At 40.2% G+C, this 20,160-nt stretch overlaps 1 protein-coding gene across 1 annotated transcript in view; it reads left to right on the top strand.

Moving 5' to 3' along the window:
* The window catches only part of PAK3 (p21 (RAC1) activated kinase 3), a 258,885-nt gene that overhangs the window by 49,812 nt on the left and 188,913 nt on the right, over positions 1-20,160 (top strand). The window contains exon 3 of the mRNA XM_087829418.1: positions 15,346-15,424. The gene's annotated coding sequence lies outside the window, so the exon portion shown is untranslated. The remainder of the gene's footprint in view (positions 1-15,345; positions 15,425-20,160) is intronic.

Below are 20,160 nucleotides of genomic sequence, written 5' to 3'. Positions count from 1 at the left end.
GACAGTGATATGAGAACCAATGAGGAATGGTTAGAATATGTACGTATTTTGAGAGATGGAGTATATAAGATTGATTGACAGACTGTATACTGAGCATGAAAAAAAGTGTAGTCAAGGATGACACCATGATTTTTGGCTTGAGCATCTAGAAGAATGGAGTTGCCATTCAATTTAGATGGAAAGGACTGTGGGAAGAGTAAGTTTTAGGGGGAAATATCAAGAGTTTATCTTTGAGCTTGGTAAATTTGAAATGCCTATTAGGCATTCAACTGGAAATGTCAAGCAGAGAGGTGGATATGTAAACCTGAACTTCATAGAAAAGATCTGGCCTGGAGGTAGAACTTTGGAAACCATGAGACTGACTGAAATACCTAGAGTGTAAGTTCAGGTGGAAAAGAGTAGAGGTCCATGGATTGAGTCCTAAAGCACTCCAAAGTTAAAGATTGATTTGACAAGCAACAAGCAAAGCAAACTGAGAAGCAGCAAGCAGCCAGAGTAGAAGAAAGTAAACCAATGGAATGTGGTGTTTTGGAAGTCAAGAGAAGAAAGTAATTAAAGGAAAAGAGAGAAGTCACTTAAGTCAAACACTGTGGAGAACACACATGAGATGAGGATAGAAAAAGGACCTTTGGCTTTTGTAACATGTAGGTCATTGGTGATCTTGATCAGCACAGTGATTAGTGTGAGTTCGACAGAGAACAGAAGGAGATAATTTGAAGACAATGAGTATAAATAATTGTGTCAAGATTTTAGTACAAAGAGGAGAGTAATGGGGCAGGAACAGGATCTGTAGGGGTAATTAAGGTTGAGAGAGGATTTTATTAATTTTTTGGATGGGAGAAATAATATTCTTTTGTTGCTGTTGTTAATCTTCACCCAAGGATATTTTTTCCAATGATTTTTAGAGAGAGTGGAAGGGAGGGAGCGAGGGAGGGAAGGAGGGAGGTGGGGAGAGACAGAGAAACATCAATGTGAGAGAGACACATCGATTGGTTGTCTCCCGCACTTACCCTGACTGGGGCCGAGGATCAAACCTGCAACCCAAGTACATGCCCTTGACTGGGAATTGTATCCGTGACCTTTTGGTGTGCAGGCTGACGCTCTAACCACTGAGCAACACAGGCCAGTGTGGGAGAAATAATATTCTAATGAGAATGATTTGGCCTTCCAGGATAGACTATGAGCCCCTTGAGGGAAGGGACTTTGTATCTTACACAGAGTAGGCACTCAATAAGTGTTGTTGAGTAAGTGAATGATCAAAATGAATGAAGAAATAAATGAAAGTAAATGTTAAACAGTTGAGTAAGAAATAATAGCAGGATAAAGTGACAGGTGAATTGGGTAGCAGCATCCTGGCTTTAGTTTCAGTCATTCCTGTCACATTCCTGGTACACCAAACTTACACTAGGGCCAGACAGCCTAATCACGGATTGGCATGGCATAACTCTCTTTGCCAAGAAGACATGCTATGTCTCTGTAGTTATCCGTTCCAGTGAGCAGACAAGTTTGGAGCCTGTAAGAACTGGGTGCAGCCGGACAAAGCTGTAGAGCTCAGGAGTGCACCAAAAGAGAAACCCCTTTGCCTCATCACCATTTTCTGGGTATGGTCTGTCTGCAGCACAGAGCATGTGTGAGACATGTACCATATTGGCTTCCCTGCCTTCACCTGCTGCATGAAGGATAATTCATATCTTTACATAGCTCAGACCAAGAAGTCCATGCCCATGCAGTGACCTTAGTACTGTCCTTATCCCAGTTGCTGCCTTGCACAATCCTCACAGTGTAAGGTGATGAGTTTGCCCAGTGGGACTCCCCCAAGGTGCCTATGACTCATGTTGCTGGAAAGATGGCATGGACCAGCACTGGGTTAACACACAGGAAATACTCAGAAACTTTTGAATGAATAAACCCTTTGGGACTTTGAGAAATGACACAAGGGTGAGGAAAGAAAGCTTTTTCCATGCTTCCCCTATCATCCAACTCTATGCCCAAGCACAGCTCTGTGCAGGGGCACAACCAACAGCAAGAACATGTCCTGGGCTTGGAAGAAGGGACAGAAAACCCCCCATAGTTAGTTGGCAGCAACCTCAGACAGACATTTTTACTTTCCTTACCTTGCACACAGAGACTCCACCATTGTGTCAGGTCTTAGAAGTATAAAAAGTTCATTTCAACCAGCATTGACCTAATACCTAATCTATACCATTACCTGTATAATTTCTCAAAGGTGTGACTATGATACTAATACTACAACTATTACTACTATTATGATGGAGACGACTACTAATAATAATAATTGCAGATAAAATATACTGAGCACCTACTATGGGCCAGACATTGGGCTAAGCACTTTACACATATTGTTTTTTGTACTCCTTACTGCACCCCTATGAGTTGAATACTATTATTGTCTCCACTGAACAAAAAAGATTCATGCCATGAAGGGAAAGAATTGAGATTCAAGCCCAGTTCTGTCTCACTACAGAATCACACTCTACATGGTTTCTTATTATAGCATCAATGTGCTCTTTTAAAAATGTAAATCAGATAATATCATTCCTGGGCTTAAAAGCCTCCAGTGCCTTCTCATCACACTTAGAATAAAATCCAACTTTCTTTCTAAGCCATCAAGGTTTGGCAGAATCCAGCCTTTGTCTGCCTTGTCAGCCTTGTCTTGTGCTCCTATTTCTCTGCCCCTGTAAACCTGTGGACTAGTTTCTGTGGCTGTAATAGCTCCCTTATCTGGGTACATTTGGTAGGCTGACCTTGGTGCTTACTCCTGTTTATAGTGATGGTCCCCTTGGAAAATTATTTCCACAGTCCAAACAACCATCCTGGGAGCCCTGTTTACATAAGGTGGAAGCTGCCTGTGATTGTCAGCTTCACCCATTTTCAGCTACACCCATTGTTCCAAGGGTATTTGTTTAGCTATCTTAGTACTCTTTCCTCTCACTTGTATTGTAACATCCTAGGTTGATAAGTATCCCAGATCCTGTCCAACAACAAAAAGAATCTGGTGTTCAGAAGTAAATCTAAGCCCAAATTCTTATTCTGTGACTGCTGGCATGTGGTCAGGGCAGTACAGAAAGAAGGCTTAACTAGGAAATATATAACCTTTATGCTACTCCAGCTCTCTTACTCATTAGCTAGGAGAGTTTAGATTAATCCTTTCACTTCTCTAAGCCTCAATTTCCTCAGTCAATGAAAGTAATAGTCTGCCCCTAAGGGATTGTTTTGAATATCTAAGAAGAAGATCTATTGGAGCTTGTTCTGGAAAGTACATGCATTTGCATAATAACAATGCCCACTCTGTGGTTACTATATTTCAGATACTGTTCTAAGCTCCTCATATACATTGCCTCTATCAATCCTTTGAAAAACCCTATGAGATTAATATTAAAAGTATCTCCATTTTACAGATGAGAAAAATGAGGGACAAAGGGGTTGAAGTTCGTTCATCATTACCTAGCTGGTACATAGTGGAGCTAGACTGTGAATCCAGGCAGCCTGGCTTCAGAGCCTATAGACTGAGCCACTTATTTACATATGTAAGGTAGTGGGTTTTACTTAGGGCATGTTTTAGTCCATTTGAGCTGCTAAAACAGAATGCCATAGACTGGGTGAATTATAAACAACAGATTTATTTTTCACAGTACCCAAAGCTGAACAGTCCAAGATCAAGGTGTGGGCAGATTCAGTGTTTGGTGAGGCCCTCTGCCGGGTTGTAGATGGCCATCTTCTTGCTGTAACCTCAGATGGTGGAAGGGGACTAGGAAACTCTCCAAGGCCTCTTTTATAAGAGCACTAATCTCATTTACAAGGGTCTCACCCTAATGATCTAATCACCCCCAAAGGCCTCACCTCTAAATACCATCACATTGGGGATTAGATTTCAGCATATGAATTTGTATGGGAAACACAATCATTTAGTCTATAGCAAAAAGGGAAATATTATTTTTAGATATAAAAAAGTCTTCCTATCATTTTGTCCAAGTGTTGTACCATTGTTTGTTTGTTTGTTTTCACTGGGCCACATGCTACTTGGGTTTCTTCACCTGTTACCATTTAGCTTTGTGGTAGGGAACCCTCAACCTTATCAATCATTTTACCTTCCCCTTCTTCAAAGCCATGAGAAGTTCACAAGAAATGTGATATTCCACAGAAGATAATCTTCTTATGTCCAGAAAGGAGTGTAGGTACATGATGATCTGGTCCCTTTGTGTCTTCACATGTACAGAGCCCCTACTTAGTGGTTGAGCATCAACCTATGAACTAGGAAGTTATTGTTCGATTCCTGGTTAAGGCACATGCCTGGTGCTGTAGACTTGATCCCCAGTAGGGGGTGTGCAGGAGGCAGCTGATCAATGACCCTCATCATTGATGTTTCTATCTCTCACTCTCTCTCCCTTCTCTCTGAAATCAATATATATATATTTAAAATGACACCAAATAGAGGGCCTGCTATTGTCCTCTATTTCCAGCAGAGTTATAGATGACAAACATGGAGAGAAGAAAAGAGCAGGACAGTGAAACTGCTGAATCTCAGATCCTTGTCCAAGTTCTGGTGAGGAAACAAATCATTATTAAGCACCATAACAAGTTTCTGAGTCCCCTCTGCTTTATTCCCCTCCGATCATTGAACTCTAATTAATATTCAGTGTGGCAATAATATCACAGCCTAAGACATTTTCATGATTTTGCCTTAATGAGAAGTGCAATTGGTAGCATAGAAGGGTAGGCTGATTTTTCTTGGACTACTGAATGGCATTGACAAAAAATCCAGAATATCCTTCTGGTTTGGTTTATGTTTATTATCAAAAGTCCTCAAGTCATTCAACTAGCTTCATTTGGATGTTTGGGTTTGGTAATGCATGCACTAAACAAAATGCAGGCAATGATGCTGCACAGGAAGCAGCCCCCAGCCTGATGCATAGCTGCAAAAGATAAGCCAAATAACAAGGTTTCTTGGAGGTTCCTCGTCTGGTAACCATAACCCAGCATGCTTCCTCTTCCAACTGTGCAGGAGTAGAAATCCACATGGGCAAAGCCAGCCTACTGAATTGAAGACGAGTATACAGCAATGGTGTTTTTGAAACCTCTCAACCCATCCGGAGGTCCACAAATGTGCTGGCCTTGTCCTCACAGTGTTATAAAGATTGGAATCTAATGAACAAGATAAACTGATGAATAAAATAGAACCAAAGGCATGGAAACATTGAACAGACTGAGGAATCCCAGAAGGAAGTGGAGAGGGGGAGCAGGAAGAGATTAACCAAAGAACTTATATGCATGTATGTATTGACTATGGACACAGATAATAGGGTGGTAAAGGCCTGGGGCAGGGTGGGAACTGGGTGGAAAGGAGCAATGGGAGGAAAGGGAAAACATCTATAATACTCTCAACAATAAAGATAAAAAAGAGATTGAATAAGAAGATTTAGTGTATATTATTATGAAAGTGTAAAATATTTCATATGTGTGAGTTAGTGCTATTATTGTTATTATGCACTATGGGAAGTTATTATGTACCAAAGAAAGTAGAAGACTTACAACCATAGTGTTCTCTGGTTCGCTACTTGTTTCATGTTATAAAGGGGCCATTACCCTCTTTAGAAACAACAGCTACCATTTTTGAGCACTTCCTATGTGTCGGGCACTACGCTAAATGCCTTGCATGCATTATCTCATTTATTCCTCCTAACAACACCATGAAGTAGGTACTGTTTCTCTCTCCCTTTTAAAGTTAAGTAAGTGATGCTCACAGATAGATGTTAACTAACACCCAAGGTCACACAGTAAATGGTTAGAACTAGGACTTACATGCAGGAGACTAGCTCTGAGACTGTGTCCTCCTCTCTGAGCTAGTGCCTTTTAAATAGCACACTCAAGACACACATGCCTTGAAATAGGAGATTTGGATCTCCAAGCAGGAGGGTGCCAACTTTGTTCTTTGGGTTGTAAACAGAGACCACTCCTCCCCAGCAAGTGGACACCCTAGCTTGGAGTGATGGTAGAGTAGGCACTGAGATGCTTGAGGAGGTACTGTGGGGACATCTGGCTTCCCAACTTGAAAGACTGAGCTGGAACACAAGGAACAGACCAACTCTAAATTCTAGAAATTTCCAGAGTAGCAATCACCAACTTCACCTACTCTTTGTGCCTGTGAGGAAGCTAGAGACCCAAAGCAGTGCTGAGACTTTCCCAAGGTTGCCCAGTTCACTAGAGTCAGCAGCTGTAGTAGAACCTTTATCTTCTGCCTGCTGCATCACTAGAACTCAGCGCTCTTCCACCAGCCCCTCAGATTCAGTGGGAAGCAGTGAGAGAAAAGGCATCTTCTTGTGAGTGAAGCTATTGTCTGAATAGTGGTTCTTAGTGTGGCCCAGGGACCTGAAGCATCAACATCACCGGGGAACCTGTGAGAAGTGCCAATTCTCAGGTTTTACCCGGAACTTACTGGGACTTGGGCCCTGCAATGTGTGTCTTTACAAACCCTATAGGTAGCTCTGATACTTGTTCAAGTTTGAAAACCACTGGTCTAGACTGAAAGGCAAAGCACCAAGTACTGCAGACATCAGTATGTGTTTGGATAATCAACAGCACAAAGGAGAATAGTCTTTATAGGGAAGGAATGTGAAAAGGACTGCAGCTCTCAAGCCAAATCTGCATAGCAGTGTCACATTCAAATACACATGGCAGTGATGACTAGACATACAGAGACTGGGAGGGAGAGTGTAGCCATACCTGTTCATCCGCACGTGCCTCAGACATAGTATAGTTTTGCCAAATCATTAGTTTCACGAGGACATGCCAGCTACTCTAACTGGTACTGTGGAGGGTGCATCCCTGCCCTCAGTGAAATTGCCACCCAGGATTATAAAATCATCAATTTGGGAGTGAGTTTAGAGATTACCTACCCCGTTGACCACCTCTACCACATCCCTGGTGATACACCTGACTGACACTCTCTTGGCTTCAGCATTACAGTGTAACAGTGATAGTGAACTCTGCTTCCTATAAGGAAGGTGGAGGTAAGAGGAGAAAACACATGTACAGGTAACTACAGTAAAATGTAGAAAAGTGTGAGAACCAATGCTGTAAGAACACTGAGCCAAGAGGAATGAATTTTAGCTGTGGGAAGTCAGGGGAGGCTTCATGGAGGATGTGCTATTTGAGCTGGGCAAGATTTCAGCAGGCAGAGATGGTAGAGCAGGAAGGAGAGTTTTTCCATATTTCCATGAAGAAAAATATGTAGGCATAAAAATTCAGGACACATTTCAGAAAATATATTTGAGCAAGCTATGTAAAGAGGACAAGCTCTAGAATGAGACTATTTGGCTTCCAACCCTGATTGCACACCTTACCAACTGCCTGACTTTGGACAAGTTATTAAACATTGGCCTCTATTTCTCTATGAGGAAAATGAGAGTACTTGCTATAACATACCTCACTGGGTTGTGGGAAGGAGTAAGTGAGATAATGATATGAAGTAGCCAACATGGTGTCTTTCACATAGCAACCTTTCCAAAACATTTTTGGCTACCTTACTTCATATATAAAAGCAAATGAGATAGTCTGTTTGGAGTGTTGTGTATAGGACTGGGAGTGTTGGAGACAATCTTTGATTGTAGGTTGTAGAATGGGGATTGAATGCTAAACTAAGGATTTAGGGTTTTTATTCTGAAGGCAGGGGACATGTATATTTGGAGGATGGATTGGAGCAAGATAATAGGAGAAAGGGAGCGTAAAGAGGCCACTGGATCTTAACTATATCAGTGGCAAAAAGAACTGAATGCTATGGAACAAGAATCAGGGTCAGAGCAGGGATTTGTGAGTTAGTGTATGTCTGAACTCCACTATTACATATAAACCTGAGTTCAGATTAACAGTGTATGTGTGCATATGTGTATAAAATATTAAATATGTATACATATTTTAACTGTATGAATGTATAAAATATATGTATATATTATATTTAATATATTAAATAATTAGAGAATGAAAATTAATGGTTGGAGAGAACATTAGCCAATATTTTATAGTTCTGATGTGAAAGACAGTTCCTTTGTTAGCCTGAGTTAAACTATGGGAAATATTGTATTCTATGAAAACATTTTCCAAAGCTGGCCTCTTTATAAGAAAACTTGAGATATGTACAATTCACACATACATGATAAATTTAAGCACATCCTGTCTTACTGGCAGGGACCAAAATCTGTAATAAGACAAAGGAGTCCTCTGATGAGACATGATTAGAAATGGCAATGGCAGTGCACGCTGGGTCCTAATTAAGGAATTTTCTAATGGTTGTCTGGGAATACAAGTACCCTCCATTTGGACTTTGGCAATAACTAGGGTATTCTTTTGTTCCTGATCAAAATGAACACAATTCAAAATGTTCTCGAGTCCTAAGCCAGAGGGAATGATCTCACTTGGTGCATTATTGAGTTCCCGCGAAGAGGAAAGACACTAACCGTTCACAAATATTTTGTTATTGACTAACTGCAAAGATGCATCAGTTAAAACAATCCATCTTAGTAGACTAGTTTTCTCGAATATTAAGGAATATTAATACATAAAAAAGCAAGTTGGTTTGTCAGCCTTTACAAAGCAGCTTTGAAACCCAATGATCCCTTTTCTATTTTCACCTTTCTTCCAGAATATATTCATAACACATACAAGTCTGGACTCAGCCTCCTCTGTTAGAGCCTTTCAAATTAAACCAACTTTCTTTGGCTGCAGTAAAACAGATGTTTGGGTGGAAGGAGTTGGGGGAGGGTGATGGCTGCTGTATTGCTGGGGAAACAGTTCTGCACCCAGTGGACTAAATATCATGAATTTTTGGTTAGCTCCCTCTCAAGCATGCCAGGCTTCCCTTTCATCTGCTACCAGATGGAAACAGAACAGATCCATTGAAGTGGTTAAACTGAGCAGTTAGATTGACCCAAATTCTTTCAAGAAATGAAAAAACCTGCTGCTCATGGGATTAGCTTTTTCAATTGCTTCCCACCTGCACATTACCTTTTTGTCCACCACAGCCCAGACTGCTACATCTGCTCACCTTAGCAGCTTGCCTTCCAAGCCAAGATAATTTGAGAATAGTGTAGTTATGAGAAAGCAATTGTAGAAATCTAGAAAAACTTTGTGGCTAGCTCAAAAAAAAAATTGGCCCTCACCTTAATTGATTTGCTGTATCCCTGGTGTTCTTGTCCCACTATCTGCCCTTTTCTTCAGTAATTCAATGTGATGTAGCCAATTTGTTAGATGTAACTTAGTGGAGAAAACAGCATGGAGCATACACAATTCAATGCTTCATTCTTTTAAAAAAATTTGAACAAAGAAAGAGGGACTGTGCTGACCAGCTATAGGGAAAATTACAGGATGGAAAAATTAGTGTTTTGTTTCCATTAGAGAGGTGGCATCAGAAGATAAGGCCCAGGAAGCCTCATAGACAATTAATGAAGTCAGAACTGAGATTAAAGGAGACATGGGGCCTAGACAAATTATATTCAGGGCTTACTCTGCTGACAAGAATTCCTAAATCTGTGATATACACTGCTCACAGAAAAGCCCATAGCACAGAGATTGTTAGCCTTGGCTGCACATTAGAATCTCCTGGAGAGGCTAAAAATGTATACGTACAGGCCCCTCTCTCAAAGAGGTTGTCTTAATTGGTGTGAGGTTAAGGTCACAGCATTGGCACTTTTTAATAGCTCTCCAGATGGAAAACAAAATTGCCATAAAGGATATCATTGAGACAATTGGCCATATGTGAATATGCACTGTATGTAAGATAATATTATTGTATCAATGTCAAATTTCTGAACTTGATACCTGTACTGTGATTTTGTAAGAGGATGGCCTTGTTCTTACGAAATACATGCTAAAGTATTTAGGGGTGTAGGACATGATGTCTGCAACTTACTCAAATGGACTAGGAGGGGAGAAACACATAGAAAGTTAGAGAAGCAGGAAGAAAGCAAATATAGCAAAATGCTAACATTTTTGTTGAATCTGGGTAAGGGCTTACCCTGCTGACAGAAGTTCTTTGTATTATTTTTAGAACTCTTCTATTAGTTAAAATTATTTCCAAGTAAAAATATTCTTTAAAAAGAAGAAAAACCACATTCTGCAGATGAAATAATGTACAATCAAATTTGGTAACCACTGGATTCAGAAAAACAGAAGGTATGGGGACCAACTATAGATAGGTGACAGTGAAAGCCTTTCTGAGCCACTCTCCTACACAAGTGCTTCTCCTACTTTAATGCTCATACAAATCTCCTAGAGGCCTGGTTAAAACAGTTTCTGATTCAGAAAGTCTGCAGTGGGGCATGAGACTTGCCATTTTTAATAGACTCATTAGTGATGCCAAAGCCACTGGTCCACAGGCCACACTTGGGAGTAGCAAAGTTCTAGGACTGACTTAACCCACCATAAATCTCTCAGTCAATCAATCAACAAATGTTTTGGAACCACATACTCTGGGCTTAGCAATGTAGTAGAAATTTTCTAAGTGAAGTAGCGTGGGCATGCAGAGCTCCATGGATTGGCAGCCGATCATCTTGACCCTTTGACTATGGCAACTCCCTGTGAACCACATGATATGGCCTTATGAAAGCTACTATGATCCAAAGAACAGAGCACCCAACAGAACAAGCATAATCAAAGGCTTACAAAGCAAATGCAAGGCGGTATGAAGCAGTTGTGTGTTTTTTTTTAAAGCAAGCCCATGATACAGGTCACAGGAGAAGTTCAGCTCTTCCTGGTGGGTGGCAATTGGCGCTGAGCTGAGGCCCTTGCACAGAGCAACATAATTCTTCCTGAGTCGAGCTGGCCCTTCTAGCATGGGGGCTCGTTTATTAGAAACAGATTTCCAAAGAAAATTCCCATTTTGTGCTGGTGTGTCATGCTTCGAGTTTGTTGCTTCTGCTGTAAGAGGAGCCAAAATGTCTCTCCCCTGGTGGGCACACACACGGAGAATAGGTCCTGCTTCCATCAGAATTTTCCAGTCCTCTCCCCACTCTCTCCCCCATGGTAGCTCCCTTTCCCTCTGCCTGCATGCTGTGATCATGTTTTCCATGCATTGAATAAGAGGATAGCCTGTTATTTTTATCTCCCTTGTTTATGGTCCAAATCAAGGCCAAATGACATACATTCACAAAAGGAAGCAGCTGAGCTTTAATAAGCATGCAGATCCAGAAAAGGGCCTAGAAGCTGGAAGTTGGCAGATCTGGGTGATTTTGGATCATATTTTTGCCACTTAATAGCTGTGTGAACTTGGGCAAGTTACTTAGCATCTCTGAGCATTAGGTTCCTTACCTGTAAAATGGGGCAAATAACAGCACTCAATTCATGGGATTCTGAGCATTAAATGAGATGGAGTGCATAGCAAGTGCTCAATAGGTGGAAGATAGTTATTCATTTGATGGGTATTTATTGAGATTCTTCTATGCATAGACAAAGAATAGTTAAAACGTAGTCTACCCCTTGTTGCTAATTGTGCAACCTTGGACAAGTTACTTTGTTTTACCTCTCTGAGCCTCTTAAAAGAGGCTGGTACTAGTACATAAACTACAGGATTGATGTAAAGAATAAATAAGTTCAGGAATATCAAGTGTGCGTCAGGCACATAGAACAGTGCTCAGCGAATGTGAATTGTTGTGGTTACTATTACTATCAGCTCTTCTCTGAGTTCCTTCTTATTATGAATAGATTTACTCAGCAGTCAAGCAATATTTAAAATGGTCCTTTGCACTCTTCTGCAGTAAACCCTCCCTGATCTGCATTATTATTTCCTTGAAGGTCATGTATTTTATGCCATTTTGGTGTCCCCATGGCACTTGGCAGAGAGTATGTGTTTGGTGCCTGAAGCAGAGAGCACTATGCAGCAAGTACAGCCATCAGCTGACTTCACTTCTAGGTTTAAGTTTTAGCATGTCCACTTCACTTACTGAGTGACTTCTTAGCAACTCCTGGATCTTGAGTCTCCATTCTCTCATCTGTAATACGGGTGTAATAATTCTTACCTCTGGGGTTTGCTATAAGGATTAAAGCTGCACACATAGTAAGAGCTTAATAAGGACTGTTACTATTTGAGAAAATTAACTAGTCAAGGGTCACAGGAGTTACTCTGAAGAATCTCTCCCCCCCCTTACACACACACACACACACACACACACACACACACACACACACACAAAACCACCACCAGCACACAAGTGGGCATCAAGAAGACAGGTGACAGAAGATACACAAGTGGTCATTCATTGCCCATAAGGAACTCTTTGAACCCCAGGCAAGGGCAGTGTCTACATAAACTCCTCTCTGGGACCATGGTACTCTAATCTTTTGAGTTCTTTTTAATATTGAGGTAAAATTCATATAACATACTATTAACCACTTTAAAGTGAATAATTCAATGGCATTTAGTCCAATCACAATGTTGCGCATTCTCTAGAATTGACTACCCCTTTATTTATTTATTTACATTTTTTATTGTTGAGAATACTACAGATGTCCCCCCCCCTTATTTTTTCCTCATTGCCCCTCTCTACCTGGTTCTTGCCCCACCCCTGGCCTTCACCACACTATTGTCTGTGTGTCCATGGACAATGCATATACTCATATAAGTACTTTGGTTAATCTCTTCCCATTTCCCAGTCCCCCTCTCATCTGAGGTCTGTCAGTCTGTTCTATGCATCCATGCTTCTGAACCCATTTTGTTCGTTAGTTTATTATGTTCATTAGATTCTACGAATAAATGAGATCATGTGATACTTATCTTTCTCTGACTGGCTTATTTCTCTTAGCATAATACTCTTCAGGTTCTTCCATGCTGTCTCAAAGGGTAATAGATCCTTCATTTTTGCAGTTGCATAGTATTCCATTGTGTAAATGTACCACATCTTTTTTGCCCACTCATCTACTGGGCTGTTTCTAGACCTTAGCTATTGTAAATTGAGCTGCTATGAACATAGGGGTGCCTATATTCTTTCTGATTGGTGTTTTGAGATTCTTAGGATATATTCCTAGAAGTGGGATTACCGGGTCAAATGGCAGTTCCATTTTTAATTTTTTGAGGAAATGCCACACTGTTTTCCACAGTGGCTGCACCAGTCTGCATTCCTACCAGCAGTGTACTAGGGTTCCCTTTTCTCCACATCCTCACCATCACTTGTCATTTGTTGATTTGTGGATGGTAACCATTCTGGAAGGTGTGAGGTGATACTTCAGTGTCGTTTTAGTTTGCATCTCTCTGATGATTAGTGACTTTGAGCATTTTTTCATATGTCTCTTGGCTATCTGTATGTGCTCTTTAGAGAAGAGTCTATTTAGTTTTTTTGCTCATTTAAAAAAAAAATAAACAGATGGGACTACATCAAACTAAAAAACTGTACAGCAAAAGAAACCATCCTCAAAATTAAAAAGGAACCCACTGTATGGGGGAACATATTTGTTAATGATACATCTGGTAAGGGGTTAATTTACAACTCAACAACTCATACAACTCAAGAAAAGGAAGACAATCCATTTGACTACCCCTTTAAGCTGGCCGTATCCAGAGGAAGGCAGAGGTCATTCACTTCTGTCACTCCTCCAGTCACTGCTCTGTACCTATCCCCATCCCCACTTTGTTCTTCCCTCTCCACTTTCCAATTGCACCATTTCTTGCCATGCTCCTGCTCTATGTGTCAATGGGGATAAGTGTGTCTGACTGACTTATATGTTTTGGGAGAGTGAGGATGTTGATCCACAGAAAAGATGGTAGGCCTCAAGAGTGGCACTGGCAGAGTGTGGATTGGGGCTGGCAAAGCTACTTCTTGCCATGGCTAAAAGCAGGCACAGCACAATGTCAGCTGCCCAATGTTGCTTAGCTTTCTGGTGGCCCCAGGGACAACAGGCCATATGAAAGAAATTATTACCAATTATGGTCTCTGAGAGTTGCAGTCCCCTTTGATATCGCATCTTCCACCTTTGGGCTCCTCATGGTTCTGAATAAATTTGCTTCTTATTAAAGCACCTATTACAAAATAACCTTGGTAGGCTCCACAGCCTCATAAAAGATCTACTTTCTATTTCTACTTGTGAAGCAAAAGCCACATCTTGAGTATTTTAAAATATAAGAAGAATAGTTTATAGGAACTGAATTCTTCCCAGGTGCCAAGCATTTTACTAAATGCTTTATATGAGTTATATCATAGGAGAGTTCTTGCAATGACTCTAGAAGGTAGGAATTATTATTATTTAACTTTCTATATGAAGAAATTGGAGCATAGAGCTGGCCAGTGACTTGTCTAGGCCACATAGTGAGTAAGTAACAAAACCCATGTTTTATACCACTAAGAAATACTATGCCCCCCATAATACCATCACAAGTGTAAATTAGTTGGTTGAACAAGAACAAAAAGTGTGTAGCAACCATATACACTAGCTTCCTTCATTTGACACATGGATTTATGGATTTTAGTCCTGGCTTATGAACTTCCTAGCTTTATGACTTTGGCAGGTCATCTAAACCCTTGAATAGAGATGTTTTCCATAGATGTTTTTTCATCTATATAATTGGAACAATTTTCTAGTCTTATCTCCCTCAGATTTGTGAATATAAGATATAAAACCACACAGAGAAAAATTTTGCAAAATGTAAAGTGCTATGCCAATGTCAGGAGTCGATATCATGAATAATGGCTTTCTGGAATTGTGTTTCATGTTGGGGAACAAGAGCTCCTTGGGTGCTCTGTAATAACCCAGGTAAGCTACACATTTCTCTGGCTAAGTCAAATCCTGGACAAACCATTACTATTTCTGCTCTTCATGACTGTGTGAATATTTAAGCTCTAGTCAACTTCTCTGAACTCTATATCTGTGTCTTTCATCAAGTGTATTTGGAATAGCACTGCAGAAATTTTTAGCCTTTGGTACACCAGGGAATTAAATGAACCCAGTGAAAGCCTTCTAAGATGTCTTCAGCCTATTCCATTTTTGCAAAATCTCAAACTACCTATTACAAAGGTGTGACACAAATTAACTTGGGATGAAATGTTTGAAAATGCCTTGCACAGTGCCAGTACCTGCCTCATAGTGGGTGCTTGAAAGATGGTGACCCTTTTTGTGATTTGGGTCTTTATTCTTGGGGGAAAGGCAGAATGCAAAAGGAGAGAGAGGCAACAGCAGGTGGCAGGCAGTTTAGGCAGTTGGGGCTCCTTCACCACATGGTTTGCCAAGTTTCCAGTTCCTTGAAATGAAGGTGTGATTTTTGAAACACAGCTGCCTCTTGTTCAGACAGGAGTAGCTTAGGTACACAGCCATGTCTGACCCCCCATGTAGATTTTTTATGTTTTCCAGGAATGCTGAGAAGTGGCAAGGGGATGAAGCCTAGTTAAAGGCCTACTTGTCCTACCACCCTTTACCCTTCAACGCTCTGGTATGTAACTGTTTTAGCAGCAAAGCAGGCAAGAGTCTCTGAGCAAGAAATAGTATTAATTATCCCTCAATGCAGACTTGATGGACAGGGGAACAGAAAAGCCAAGGAAGCAGCAGATAGGAGCAGTCTTCTAAGTCCCATGTAAAACTATATTAGAGATTACTTTCTTTCTGCATCCTCCCTGTTCCCTCTGAGATCTGTCCATCTGTACCATGTATCTATGTCTCTGGATCTATTTTGTTTGCCAGTTTATTTTGTTCATTAGATTCCACATGTGGGTGAGATCATGTGATATTTGTCTTTCTCTTTCTCTGACTGGTTTATTTCACTTAGCATAATACTCTCCAGGTCCATCCATGCTGTAACAAAGGGTAAGACATCCTTCTTTTTTATAACTGCATAGTATTCCATGGTGTAAATATACCACAGCTTTTTTATCCACTCATCTACTGATGGGCATTTGGAAGGAGTCAATGCAGAAAAAAGGGGGGCATCTGTATTACTTTCAACAATAAAGATAAATTTTTAAAAACTATATTAAAGGATTAGTAAACTTTCAGAAATGATAAATATTGCACATGTTCAGTGTCATCAGTGAAATAATGCATGGGCAATGCACTCCTCTATCCTTTCCCTCTCTGAAGAGTAAGCAATAGTAACAGCCTGGGTCGGAATCCTCCCACAACCTTCCTGTGCATATGTAAATATGTGCAGACATGGAGCACATCTATAGGGTATTCTGCTGTTTGTACTAGAATGGGATTGTGATATATACATTTCCCTGCAGCTTGGCTTTTGCACTTAAGAGTACATCACAATCATGGCCAGTGTGTATTGGTTGGAGTGTCTTCTCATGCATTGGAAGGTCACTGGTTTGATTCCTGGTGAGGGCACATGCCAAGGTTGCAGGTTTAATCCCCAGTCAGGGCGTGTGTGGGAGGCAACTGATGGATATATCTCTCTTGTATCAATGTTTCCCTTCTCTCTCTCTCTCTCTCTCTCTCTCTCTCTCTCTCTCTCTCTCTCTCTTCTTTCCTCTCTAAAATCAATAAAATTTTTAAAAAAGAGTACATAACAGACTTCCCAGGATATCAGTAGTTACAAATCTGGCTCATTCTTTCAAATGACTGTGTAATATGAATATACCAGGATTTATTCAGCCATTTATCTGTCGATGAGCATTCAGGTTGTTTACAACTTTGTGGTCATTCCCCTGAAGTAGGGCAGCAGCCTCATTCTTCTGGGCATATTTACCAGTGTTGGTGAGAATGTTGCTGGTCAATGAGTTTTACTTTACCTAAGGCAAGGTTGCTTGGCTGGTATTCATAAAGAGCATTATTAATTCCACCTTTTATTATCAAAAAGTTTATTGTTCATCTGTTAAGCACATTTCATTTGTCTTTTCAGTAATTAATGCATTGCCCCATAGTAAAGGATATGAATTGAAACAAAATTTTGTAAAGAGTAGGTATCCAAAGATATTATCTTCTCTTTTGTGGGATCCCAGGAAGAGGTGAATTGTAATTTATCAGACTAGACCAAATTCTTTAGATTTGTTCCTTCAATGATTGGGTCCAATTATTCTCCTGCCCTTTCTAGCCATGAAAACCATAGGCTCAACCTTGAGTAGCACAGAGAAAATAAATTTTGTTCTCAGCAAACATGTTCTGGCTTCTACCTCAGATAAAGATTCCTTTGCAAGACAATAAAAGGGACTAGTGAGTCCAGAATAGGAAGATAAGCACAAATTACAGAAAATGAGGAATATCAGTTAGCTTTACTGATATCTTTTGCATAAGTATTGGTGAATAGTGCCTTTAAATATCAAGGACATGGTGGGGACATGGATTTTCATTGTAAGGTTCTTTCAAAATTGTATAACAAAATGTTAAGATGTTAATATGTGGTTGATTTATAAAAATTTCTGTTCACATACCATTTTCTAGACATGTAAGATCTGTATCAAAATACTTTGCCATATATATTATACTTTATGCCTTTTAAAGTATGTTCATGGTCTAATTCCACTCTTCAGCAACCTTGTATAACAGCAATCACTCTCCCATTTGACAACAGAGAAAATTAGGCCTCTAGAGGTAAATGACTTGTCCAAAGTCACATACATAATTGACAGTAGGGTTAAGCCTTGAATTTGGGATAATCTATTCAGTGTTCATTCAATTTAAGGAAGAGGGGTGTAACATGAGATCTTAATTCCATTTCTCATTAGGCCTCTGCTTGAGTCTCATTTGACCTAACCCAATTTCTCTTTTACTCCAGGCATACACATCTTTGCTTCTTTCCATGGTTAATTTAACGCTGATTGAGCACCAGCAATGTGCTAGGTGCTCTAGAGACCATTGAATTAAATCTGGTTGCTGCCCCGTAGCTCCCAATCTCAATTTGTTAGAGCTCAATCTAAAATAGTTATTGCTCTGTGCACACAGTACAGGCTTATAAGAACATTTCTCTTCTCTAAGCTTGTTTCTCACCATTTTTTTTTTTTTAGGATCACCAAGGGATTTTCTTGTTGTCAGACTGGAATATCTGGTAACTGGTCTCTGAGTGTCCTGAAAAATAGTTCCTTATTTTGCCCAACTCACACTTAAAGATGAATGTGTCAGTTTAATTTCTTTTCCACAAAGAGAAGCCACCTTTCTCTTTTCAGGAGTCAGGAGTGCTGCTCACCCAACATAGAATGGTTTGAGGCACATTGGAATGGGCTTTCAGACCCCAGATATTTTCCTTATCATCTGAAATGTCATTCTTAGAGATGTAACACCTTGAATCCTTCCTGAAACCTCACACCCTGCCAGTTATCAAAGTGTATTGACCATGCTCTATGTACAACTTTGGGACTGTTGTGGCCATCTATACTTTTTCTAATAATTTCCACTGCCACTGACATAGTCACCTTAAACTGTTACAACAAGGTCCCAGCAGACCTCCCTACTTATTGTCATCTCCTCTAGTTAACCCTACATTCTACTAGCAGAATTATACTTCTGAAACACCATTCTTGTCATGTCATACCTTTGGTCAAAAACCATAACAGGCTTTCCATTTCCTGGAGTAGTAATTATTAAAGTTGTTCATTTGTTTGTTTGATCTTTGGTTTCCAATTAGCTGGGGAACACCTTTGTCAAGGAAAATACTGGGTAGTTAAAACTCCCAAATGAAAAGCAGATAATAGTAAACATGGCCTAAAAAAATGTAGGTATGTCTAGTTGAAGTGAGGAGAGAAGACCCAGAGCCTCCCTTCTTTCAAGGGCCTCAGGAAACACAGTGTGAAAACCACTGGCCTACTCCTGAGGTTCTAACCTCTTAGCTTGGCATTCAAGACTGCACTAACCTGGACATAACATGCTTTTTGTGTCAAACATCCAACTCCCCTTTGTGGAAAAGAACCTTTTGCTCCAGCAGTTTGTTTTTCTCTCTGCCTTCCCCACACAACTGAGGCATTCTCCACTATTTACATTTGCGTATGTCATGTCCCTGAGACTGAAATACTTACTGCTGTTTTATCTTCCTGTCTGAGGCACATTCACCTGTTTACTTCAAGGAACCTTTGCTGGCTATTTTTTTTTCATAGGAACTCTCTTCCTGGGGCTATGATGACTTTATCCTTCAAACAAAAATTGGAGACAGAAGCTGTTCAGTGAAGAGATTTTTGTGGACTATGTTTTTATGTACTCCTTCTAGCTAAAGAAGCCTATGGTTTTATCATTAAATGTGGATCCAAAATTTCCTGTTTGTGTCCTGGCTTTGCTACTTGTTAGCTTTTTTACTCTATTTACCATGCCTCAAGTCCCTCATCTGTAAAATGGGAACAAAAATAGTACTCATCTCAAAGGATTATATGAAGATTACATTGCTCTAGCATAGTGTTTGGCATTTAGTAAGCAATTGTTAAATATTAGTTGTTATTAGGATACCCCAGGCATGAGGAGATAAAGATGTGAGCTAAAGCAGAGTTCAGTGGAGTGTCTACTGAAAGAATTGTTGAGAGAGCTAAAAGTAACTAAATGTGTACAAAGTAAGATAAAGTGACTAGTACACATGCAGTGAAAGGTAACAACAGTTTGCTCCATCATTCGCTGTGTCTTGAGAGGTGATTCTTCCAAAGCCCCTATCAGCAAGGCTCAATTTTCACTGAGCCAGTGTTCAATAATCAAACTTATCAGCCACGAGTACTTTAGCAAAATTCTTCTTCCAGTTAACTGGGAGCTAATAGGATAGCCATTTGTAATTAGGCCATAAAACATAGTGTGTTAAACGGGTGAATACAGAGCACAGGGTTCTGCCAGGAAGAAGAGCATCTGTGGCAACAGGTGGGGGGCATTGTGCCACGCATAGCACAAACTCTCTATAAATGTTAGCTGGTATCATTAAGACTGTATTAGTTGCCTGGGACAGAGAGAGGGATTGCCAAGGTAACTGAATGGAGATATGGAGAAGCCAAAAGAGAAACATTGATAGTTTGCCTAAGTGTGTGTGTATGTGTGTGTGTGTGTGTGTGTACGCGCGCATGCATGTTGGAGTACAAAGTGAGAGATCACAAGATCCAAGTTGATTTTGTTACCAGGGAGATAATTAGATGTTTGAATTCTTTCAAAGAGTAACCATTATTCCAGATAGAGTGAAGAATCACAGTACAATTACTATTCAGTGAATTCTTTTGGGGAAGGTCCATAACTTACTCATTTCATATGAACATCATCAGCTCTTGTTCAGTA

Source organism: Miniopterus natalensis, chromosome X (genome assembly GCF_054644295.1).
Source record: "Miniopterus natalensis isolate mMinNat1 chromosome X, mMinNat1.hap1, whole genome shotgun sequence".
Taxonomy (NCBI): Eukaryota; Metazoa; Chordata; class Mammalia; order Chiroptera; family Miniopteridae; genus Miniopterus; species Miniopterus natalensis.
Note: the sequence above shows the minus strand (reverse complement) of the source record. Positions and strands in the feature narration are given on the sequence as shown.